Source organism: Rana temporaria, chromosome 10, assembly GCF_905171775.1.
Source record: "Rana temporaria chromosome 10, aRanTem1.1, whole genome shotgun sequence".
NCBI classification, from domain to species: domain Eukaryota; kingdom Metazoa; phylum Chordata; class Amphibia; order Anura; family Ranidae; genus Rana; species Rana temporaria.
In genome coordinates this window covers 47,865,244-47,876,062 of record NC_053498.1, presented here as the reverse complement: position 1 = coordinate 47,876,062, position 10,819 = coordinate 47,865,244, and the positions used below count along the sequence as shown (strand labels likewise).

The 10,819-nt window shown below is 42.6% G+C and overlaps 1 long non-coding RNA gene across 2 annotated transcripts; it reads left to right on the top strand.

Annotated features, from left to right (window-relative positions):
- The first annotated feature begins 5,400 nt into the window (after positions 1-5,400).
- On the top strand, positions 5,401-7,054 carry LOC120916557. Of its 2 annotated transcripts, XR_005744007.1 has the most exons (4): positions 5,401-6,219; positions 6,376-6,474; positions 6,763-6,831; positions 6,957-7,054. It is a non-coding gene; the product is annotated as an uncharacterized LOC120916557 (long non-coding RNA). The 2 variants fall into 2 exon arrangements; XR_005744006.1 differs by having other exon boundaries at positions 6,376-6,831.
- Positions 7,055-10,819: the final 3,765 nt, after the last annotated feature.

Below are 10,819 nucleotides of genomic sequence, written 5' to 3'. Positions count from 1 at the left end.
TGAACGTAGCACTCAGTGCACAGACAGGCCACCTGGGACCTCCTTTATAGTGTGGGAGCCCCCCCTCTCTCTGTGACTTAATATGGCTTACTCTGGTCTTGGACGCAACCCTTCAGTGATATCCCACAATGTCAGGGGTCTGAACATTCCTGAGAGACGCTCGGCATTGCTGAGGGAACTCAGGAAAAGCAGGCCTGACTTCGTTTTCTTACAGGAAACACACCTTAAGACAGGTCAGATCCCGAAACTCACTGACTCATATTTTATAGAGGCCCACCACGCCACTAGTGATGTCTCTAAGACTAAAGGGACGACCATATTGGTCAGCAGGTCCGCCTCCTTCAAGCTAACTGACAAATTGGTAGATCCTGGGGGCAGGTACATTTTCATTAAAGGGAAGTGTGGAGGAACCCCGGTCACACTAGCTAACGCATATTTCCCCAACACATCACACCTAACCTTCTGTCAGAGGCTAGTAGGAGAGCTGAAGGCATTCAGCTCTGGCCTTTTGATCCTTGGCGGAGATTTCAATGTCCCCCTAGACCCCCTAACGGACACTTCAGCCGGTAAGACCTGTATCAGATACAGGATCTTGAAGAAGATTAAAGCACTATTACACTCCCTAAATTTGGTAGACACATGGCGCTTCCTCCACCCAGACGACAAAGACTTCACCTTCTATTCGAACCCGCATAATCGATACTCCAGGATCGATTACTTATTTATATCACAACAAGATCTACAGGCAGTGACGGAGGCACACATAGGGACTCAGAGCCTCTCAGATCATGCCCCAATCTCCCTCACTTTAAACCCAGCAACGCCTCAGACTAGACCCTCAATGTGGAGACTGAATGCCTCTCTATTGACTGACCCGACCTTACTTCCTGAGTTGAACTCGGCCATCCTTGAATACTTCAAGCACAATGTCACCCCGGAAGCAGACCCCTTAATGGTATGGGAAGCCCATAAGTGTGCAATCAGGGGGGAGTTAATCAGGATGGGTTCGAAGAAAAAGAGGGAGAGAGAGGGGGAAATCTTGAAGCTGATACACCAGATTCGTCTTCTAGAAGCCCAACACAAACAATCCTTGTCTATCCAATCAGCGACTTCGCTATTGGAGTCAAGGAAAGCCCTGAGACAGATTATCGACGCTAGGACCAAGAGATTCTTTTTCTTCCGGAGAAAGTTATACTACGAACATGGGGATAAGCCCGGCAACTTGCTGGCCAGGGCCTTAAAGGGCCCGATTTCACGTTGCACTATAGCGGGCATCCAAAACAAAAGTGGTAAAATTGATAGGGAAACAAACAAGATAGCGCAACATTTCCAAGAATTCTACACCAAATGATATAACTTGCCAACACACCATACAACATATGAGTCCAGGGAGTCAAGAGCGCAGGCAATTAAGGACTATCTGACAGAATCCGCTTTACCCTCACTTTCCTTGGAGGATGCCTCCCTTCTGGAGAAAGACGTAGATACCTCTGAGTTAAAAGCCGCAATAAAAGACCTGAAGACGGGCAAAAGCCCTGGACCTGACGGGTTTAGCGCCATATACTACAAGACATTCTTAGACATAGATAAAGTTTTTTCCAATGGGAAAGGGAAGGGGATAATTTGCGGTGCGTACTTTAGCAAATAGATAGTGATGAGAAAGCACAATTCTTGTTAGAAAATTACAAAAATGCTTTATTTATGAATACAAAACATACAATACAATAGTTTAAAAGAAAAGTGGACAACCAGTTTGTTGATTTGATTCAGTGGATAACACAGCATCAGTCAGTTGTAAATATGGATGCAACTGGAAAAGGAAATCGCATAGACCCTACATGTTTCGCGGACTTCCGCTTCTTCAGGGGAGGGAGCGATATCCAGTCAAAATATGCAACTGAAAGGTATATATACACACAAGCATTAACCAGTAAAATATGATACACATTCCAATTGCTTAAATCAGGTACAACATATAATGGTAAAAAATGGTTCCAAAGTTTAAAGACCACACTATCTTACCCACGAGTTGCCCACAACTAGCGACAAACACAGAAAACCGCCGAGGTGAAAATGGTCATGTGCATGATCCTGCAAATGAGCAGGAAAATGGCCTGAACAATGAATCAGGCATCGGTAATTCCCTAGATAACTATGATGATGGCTCGGCCCTATCCATCATTAATCTGTCCTCAGCTATCTTGACTGAAGATGAACTTCAGGTCCTAAAATTAGGACTTACTTTTTGTCCTGACTCTAAACTAGACAAATTTGACTTCATTAAAGATGTACACCTCTTTGCTCGCAGACTCATGTACAAAGTATTATTTGATAAACCCACACACTCGATAGATCTATCTGTATCTATTCCCATGGAAAGAATTGCTGAACAGCAAGCCCTAATGCAATTACAGGAACTATGGGAGGAGGGTCACACCTCTGATGATGAAATGTTACTAGACACACCCCCCACCTTATCCATCGGAGGTGTTACCTTCCCTCCAATTCAGTCATTCAAACCCAAATCTAGGAATTTTCCTCCTCTAAACACCAATCCAAATATTTGGGCTTTTGTACAACAGGTAACTCACAAGATCGAAACTCGTAAACTTCAGTGTTCTAACATATCAAATCTCACCCCTACTCAAATTGAGGCGATTAATTCTTTACAAAATAACAAAAGTATTATTATTAAGCCAGCAGACAAAGGGGGAAACCTGGTGATTATGAACACTGAACAATACGAACGTATGTGTACCAAAATTTTGGCAAATGCAGACTGGTACCGACCAATTTCAAGGACGGTACTAGAAAACTTTAGTAATAAATTTCGAACTATTATCTCTAGAGCCCTATTTCAGGGAACTATAGATAAAGACACTTGGAAGTTCCTAAACACAAAAGACCCTAGAGTTCCAACATTTTATGCTCTACCCAAAACCCATAAATCGCTCATTGATCCACCGGGCCGACCCATAATTTCGGGTTGTGCTGGTCTCACTGAAAATGCTAGTTCCCTTGTTGATTGCTACCTCTCCCCACATGTCGTATCGTTAAGTTCTTACATCAAAGACACTATTGATCTGTTAAGAACCCTAGAGGGCATTACTCTTCCCAGGGGCACCATTCTGGTGGCCTTGGATATTGAGAGTCTTTACAACTCTATACCGCACCAGAAAGGTCTGGAAGTTGTAAACAGCTTTATAGCTGAAAGAGGTCCACTAACTTCCAGATATAATACCTTTATCTTGGAGTTGTTGGGCTATATTTTAAAACATAATGTTTTTGTCTTTGGTTCTTCCCACTACCTCCAGGTACAGGGGGTTGCGATGGGGACTAAATGTGCCCCATCGTATGCCAACCTGTACCTGGGGGGGTGGGAAAGAAGCCTCTTTTCAAGAGACGACCTTGCCCCATTTCTGGACAAGGTCGTCTCTTGGTATCGATATATCGATGACGTTCTCCTTTTCTGGACAGGAACAGAATCGGAATTGCGAGATTTTGTCACCGCGATATCTGACAACGAATTTAACCTTAGGTTCACTATGGACCACAGCAGCACGGAGATTCATTTTCTCGATCTGACGGTGTCCATTGATGAACAGGGCATGATCTTTTCTTCCCTCTATAGGAAACCCACTGCAGGAAACACGATCCTGCACGCAGGAAGCGCTCACCCTGAATCACTGGTGAATAGCATCCCCTACAGCCAGTATTTACGTATAAGACGTAACTGCTGTAGGGATGAGGATTTTCGGATCCATTCAACCAATCTGTATCACAGATTGAAGCAACGAGGGTATAGCCATAGATGCCTTAAAAGAGCTTACAATAGAGTGAAACCACAACAAAGGAGTTCTCTCATTTTCTCTAAAGGACCCAAAAAAACTAAGTATAACAACCAAAAACCGGACACTGTGCGCATTATCACCCGCTATTCCAGCCAGCACAGAGATATAAAAAATATCCTCAAACAATTTTGGCCCTTACTCTGCGCTGACCCTAATATAAGCAAATTTGTGCAGAACTACCCAGAAGTCACTTATCGCAGGGCTCCCTCACTCAGGGACCGGCTTGTTCGAAGTCATTTTTTCCCGACTCCTGACATTTCAAAAGAGATCTCCCGCAGAGGAGGCACTGCACCCTGTGGTGGTTGTGATATGTGTCCCTATGTAGCTAACTACACAAAATTTAAACTGCCTAATGGTCAATGGCATACAACCAAAACATTAGTGACATGTCAAACATTGGGAGTGATTTATCTTGCCCAATGTATATGTGGTTGTTTCTATGTGGGAAAGACCAAAAGATGTTTCTGCATAAGAATTGGTGACCACATTAAACCCATCTTTAGAAAGAAAATAGTTACTGCTATTGGTTCACATATCGCCACCTCTCACAACTTTGATTCAAAGGTGTTTACCTTTATGGCTCTGGATCACATCCCCCCCGATCTTAGGGGTGGCAGTGTGGATTCAGCGTTATTACAATCAGAAGCTTGATGGATTTATAGTCTCCAAGCTACACGATACCCTGGCTTGAATGAGAATTTGAGCTTTAAATCCTTCCTGTAAAGATATTGGTCCTTATATGCTCTTGTTTTTTGTCGCCCCCCCCTTACCAACTTTGGTCGGTGCTTTTTGTTTCCATTCATCGGATCAATATGTATGCATACCCCTTTTCTTCACCCCCTCTCTCCTTCATGAATTTCCCCATTTTCCTTTTTTTTTTTTTTTCTCCTTATTTTATATAATTTTTGTTTTTTTTTTTTTTTTTTTTTCCAATCTACTCTTTCCCTCTTTTCAATGCATAATTAACTGGGGCATTTCTTAGGATACAGGATAACATCTTGTTCCTTTAACATTGTTGAATTATATTGTTGAATTATGAATTTATAGTAGGTACACTGTAACCATACTATATGAACTATTTGTTTTTATTTTCAACCAAAAATCAGCTCTATAGTCATATGTTTTTTACATATATAATATCTATAACATCTACACAAACTACTTCAATCAAATGTACTAATTTTATGCTTCCACAGTTTTCTGGCCACATCCAATATTTTGAGGCCCTCAGCCTGATAGTGGATATCGGGCTGGGCTTTTTTTTTTTTTTTTTCCAATCTACTCTTTCCCTCTTTTCAATGCATAATTAACTGGGGCATTTCTTAGGATACAGGATAACATCTTGTTCCTTTAACATTGTTGAATTATATTGTTGAATTATGAATTTATAGTAGGTACACTGTAACCATACTATATGAACTATTTGTTTTTATTTTCAACCAAAAATCAGCTCTATAGTCATATGTTTTTTACATATATAATATCTATAACATCTACACAAACTACTTCAATCAAATGTACTAATTTTATGCTTCCACAGTTTTCTGGCCACATCCAATATTTTGAGGCCCTCAGCCTGATAGTGGATATCGGGCTGGGCTTCAACTTTCTTTCCACTGTTTTGGGCACATTTGGCGATGTGTCGCAGTTTCCTCCTTGGTATGGCCAATTGTGCAGTTTGTTTATTGGCCACAAGGGCGCTCGGGGAGTTTAGTGTTAGCCTCCACACTCACTCCCCTTACCACAGCTGATTTTCCCCTATGCAATGTCGTTAGCAATCTTCCTTTTTTGTCGGTAATACTGACAACACAGCCCCTGTCCATCTGTGATCAGCTTGTCTTGTTTGCTGTGTGCATTGTCACACATACTTTCTTGAGCCCACTTGTCCACTGATGGGGTTAAATTTTCTCCCCACCGTTTGACATAGTGAGCTCTCTGCTTGATCCATTCCACCTGTCATCCCATCAAGCCTCCTCACGCTGCAGGTGTATTGCACGCATTGCTTTGGGACTTGTTTCAGCTGTGATTGGCCCACCCGATATCATGTGATGCTTACACGTCACACATCGGGTTAGGACAGCCTATTTAAACGGCATTTTGCTGCACACTCAGTGCAGAATGCCGCAGGGTCATATGTTCAGTGAGCACTCTTGTCCTTAATGCTTTGCAGGTATGTTAAACTCCTTTTGTGTTATCTCTCTACAACTACACTGCTAGATTTCACTCCATCTAATTGCAACTATGCTTGCTGTGTATGCTCTTTAGTTCCCCTTCTGGATCAAGCAGCTGATTTCTTCTGGCTTTATACACACTAAGCTTATTGTGACTTTGCAACACTGCCTGCGATCCTTATATAGATCTTATACAGGTATGTGTATTTTTTTGCAATTTCTAAATAATCTCGGCTCCGTTTTGATAATGTTTATACAATTTATTTATTTTATTTTTATCTTTTTCTATGGTTGCCCCGTTTGGAGGCAGGGACACCTTTGTAATTTGTAGCCAATTGTTATCGTTTAAACAGATATTTTGGGAAATCTACATGATTCCTTCCTTGAATTAACACTGCAGCTGGATTGCTCATTGATGTCCCTGGTCTTTAACCCCATAAACCGTTATATATGTAAGTCATTTATGCTTTATGGTCTCACAGTCATTACTGCTAAACTAAGTTAACCAATATTTTGGTCATTATGTCTTAAATACATATATATCTCACAGATAATAATATGTTAACCCCTAGCCATCCCTTTTGCTTTGGCTATGGTGTGTTTTTTTTTTTTTTTTTTTTTTTTTTTTTTGTTTTTTTTTTTTTTTTTTTTTTTTTTTCTCCCTCTGTCTCACTTACATGTTAACCCTTATATGACTGTCCTTTTGTGACCATTTTCAAACTTTTCCTGCTCATTTGCAGGATCATGCACATGACCATTTTCACCTCGGCGGTTTTCTGTGTTTGTCGCTAGTTGTGGGCAACTCGTGGGTAAGATAGTGTGGTCTTTAAACTTTGGAACCATTTTTTACCATTATATGTTGTACCTGATTTAAGCAATTGGAATGTGTATCATATTTTACTGGTTAATGCTTGTGTGTATATATACCTTTCAGTTGCATATTTTGACTGGATATCGCTCCCTCCCCTGAAGAAGCGGAAGTCCGCGAAACATGTAGGGTCTATGCGATTTCCTTTTCCAGTTGCATCCATATTTACAACTGACTGATGCTGTGTTATCCACTGAATCAAATCAACAAACTGGTTGTCCACTTTTCTTTTAAACTATTGTATTGTATGTTTTGTATTCATAAATAAAGCATTTTTGTAATTTTCTAACAAGAATTGTGCTTTCTCATCACTATCAATTTGCTAAAGTACGCACCGCAAATTATCCCCTTCCCTTTCCCATTGGAAAAAACTTTATCTATCTAATTGGGATTAGGTGCCTTATTTTTGGGTGAATCTACACATCTTGGACCATATTTCCAAAATTCTTAGACATACTTGTTACCCCCCTCAAAGATGCCCTAAACTCGTTATCCACTCATAGGGAAATACCCCCTGATTTTTTGTCAGCTTACATCACTGTGTTGCCCAAACCGGGCAAAGACCCACTACATTGCACAAGTTACAGGCCGATATCCCTGCTAAATCTGGATGTCAAGCTGATGGCGAAGATAGTCGCCAACAGGTTGAGGCCTCTGCTACACAAATTGATAGGCCCATGCCAGGCTGGCTTCATGCCTGGTAGGGAGGCCAGGGATAATGTGACTAAGTCACTGAACCTCATTTATGCGGCCCGGGTACGAAAGATCGAGGGCTTTCTCCTATCGACGGATGCGGAGAAGGCCTTCGATCGAGTAGACTGGGACTTCATGTTGGGGACTTGTCGTCACGTGGGCCTTGGCCCACACATGATGGCTTGGATCTCAGCGTTATATAGGAACCCCTCGGCTAAACTTAAAGTTAACGGCTCACTCTCCGACAGGGTTAACATTAAAAATGGGACCAGGCAAGGGTGCCCCCTGTCACCTCTACTTTTCATAATCTCACTGGAACCCTTCATCAGACGGGTCCTGGCAAATACTGACATCAAGGGTTTTCAATTGGAGGGGAAGGAGTTTAAGGTTGCGGCCTATGCCGACGACCTCCTGTTTTTTCTGTCGGCTCCGCACACTACCTTACCGTCCCTTCTGAGGGAATTCTCGCTGTACGGTCAACTAGCAAACCTTAAAATTAATTATTCCAAGTCTGAAGCAATGAACATCACATTACCAGATGCAGCTCTGAAACTGGCTCAAAGCAATAATCCTTTCACGTGGCAATCCTCTGCCATAAAATACCTTGGTGTCTGGTTAACCCCTAGGCCCCAGTCGATTTTTGAACGGAACTTTCCCCCCCTTTTCAAAAACATCGAACGCGACCTGAAGACATGGCACCCCTGTCATTTTTCATGGTTTGGTAGGGCCGCCGTCTGTAAGATGACGGTCCTCCCTAGGGTCCTCTACCTTATCAGGGTGTTGCCGGTCAAGATCCCCACCAGCTTTTTCAAAAACCTACACTCCATCCAGATGAAATTCATCTGGGCACACAAGCCCCCTCGCATAAAATCGAACCTATTGACTAAACCCAAGGCACAGGGGGGACTGGGTATTCCTGACTTCAAGGCTTACTATCACGCTTCCCATATTGGCAGGATTATCGATTGGCATTGCCATTCTAACAGCAAAGATTGGGTTGGGATTGAGTCCCTCCTCGTATCTATCCCCTTGAAGTATTCACCCTGGATGTCCAGGACCTCTTACCCTCAGGCAGTTCAGGCTCATCCACTGGTTAGTACCACACTTAATATTTTCCACCAGCTGACTAAACACGCCAGACTCTCATCCCCTCTGAGCCCACTCACCCCTTTGACGAATAACCCAGGATTTTTACCGGGATTAGAGAGAGGTTTCTTGGGTCCCGGTGCTGCTGACTCCCCCCTGCTTGCACGACACTGCTTCAACAACCAAGCAATGAAAGACCTGACACAATTCAGGAAGGACAATAATATGCCCCTAATGCCCTGGTGGTCATACCTTCAAATCCGTAGCTTTGTAACCAACCACGCCCACGAATCACACCTAACCAGAGACCTTACTGATTTCGAAAGGGTCTGCGACAAGGGGGAACAGGTCCCTAGAACGACTTCTGTGGCCTATTCGTGGTTACAGGATGTGACAGATTCCGGCTCAAACAAGTATAAGGAGAGGTGGTCAGAGAACTTGGGCATTCAGATCACGGAGGCACAGTGGACCAGAGCTTGTATCCTGTCCCACAAGTGTTCTATCAGCACTAGATTACAGGAGACGGCATACAAACTCTTAACACAGTGGTATGCCACACCGGAAAGGGTCAATAAGTGGTTCCCACAGGCTTCGGATAAGTGCTGGAGGTGTCATAGAGAGAAAGGAACTTTATTGCACATATGGTGGCAGTGTGAGATGATAACACCTTATTGGTCGGAGGTCAGAGAGGTTGTGAGGTGGATCACGGAGACTAAACTTCCCCTTGATGCGGCTTGTTGTTTAATACACGTCTCTCATCTCTCCCTTGGGTCTTATAAAAAGTCCCTGTCTAGACACTTACTAAATGCGGCCAAATCGCTGGTCCCATTACACTGGAAGTCCACAAAGGTCCCCACTGTGTCTGATTGGCTACGCAAGGTTGCTGATGTCTGCGAAATGGAAGACACCACGGCTCAATCCGCCGAAAGTGTGGATAGATACCACAAGACCTGGTCTCCCTGGTTCGCCTTCAGGTTTTCGAAAGACTATGAACTCCTGTTACAGAAATAAAGTTGATTGGACAGGACCGTATGTCCAACTTTGCATATGTATTATTATTTGCATTTATTTGACCCCATTCTGGGTTACCTTAAATGTCCTTTCATATTGCTTAATGTTCCACCCTCCAATGCGACCCCAATGACCTCTAAAGATGCATAATTGTTAGATCAATTGCCAGCCGCCTCTTTATGATTACAATCATGATCATTGATGTGCGTATATATCCTCCCCTTAATATGCAACGTTGACTTAATGAACAGTACTTCACCACTCTTCATACACTCCTCCCTCTCCCCCTTCCTCCCCCCCCTCTCTCCCTCCCTTCTACTATTTCTCCACCCACTATTCCTTTCCTATATCATTACCACATGGAAGACCCCTTAGATCATATAAGGGGGAAACTTCTCATTTCACCGGATCCCAGGACCTAGTCCCGTACCGGTATTGCACCAGTTAAGCCTAACCCCCTTACGGTGATATATATGCTTTATGTTTATATAGAGTTATATGATTAACGTCTATGTATTTCACTAATGTTTGATTGCTCTACAATTTCAAACTTTGTTGGAATGTGACTTCCATATGTACTTGTACATCTATTTCTTTCTCTCAATAAACTTTGATGTGAAAAAAAAATCGATGGCAATTCAGATTGAGGAGAAGCTGAGGCAGGCGCGGGATGAACTGAACTTGTTACTAACAGACAATGCAAAAGCCTCATTAAGAAGATGTAAACGAGCCTTCTATGAATATGGTAATAAGCCTAGTAGGATGTTAGCGAGGGCATTAAGAGAAACGAGGACCCAAAATCATATAGAAGGCATCAAAACAACAGGGGATAGGATAGTGAAATCCTCACAAGAAATTGCAAAAGTATTTAAAAACTATTATACAAACCTATACCAATTAAAAGAAGAGCGGGACACAGGAAAGACTAGTGGGCAGGAGGAGAAGATAAAGGAATACATAGAGAAGTCAGGAATGCCGAAATTAGCAGAGGAAATTGGGAGAAGCATGGAAGGGCCGATTACAGCTGAGGAATTTATAAATACCCTTAAATTGCTAAAACCAGGTAAAGCTCCCGGTCCTGACGGGTTTACCCTTTTTTATTATAAGACCTATGCAGAAAAACTGATGCCAAGATTTTT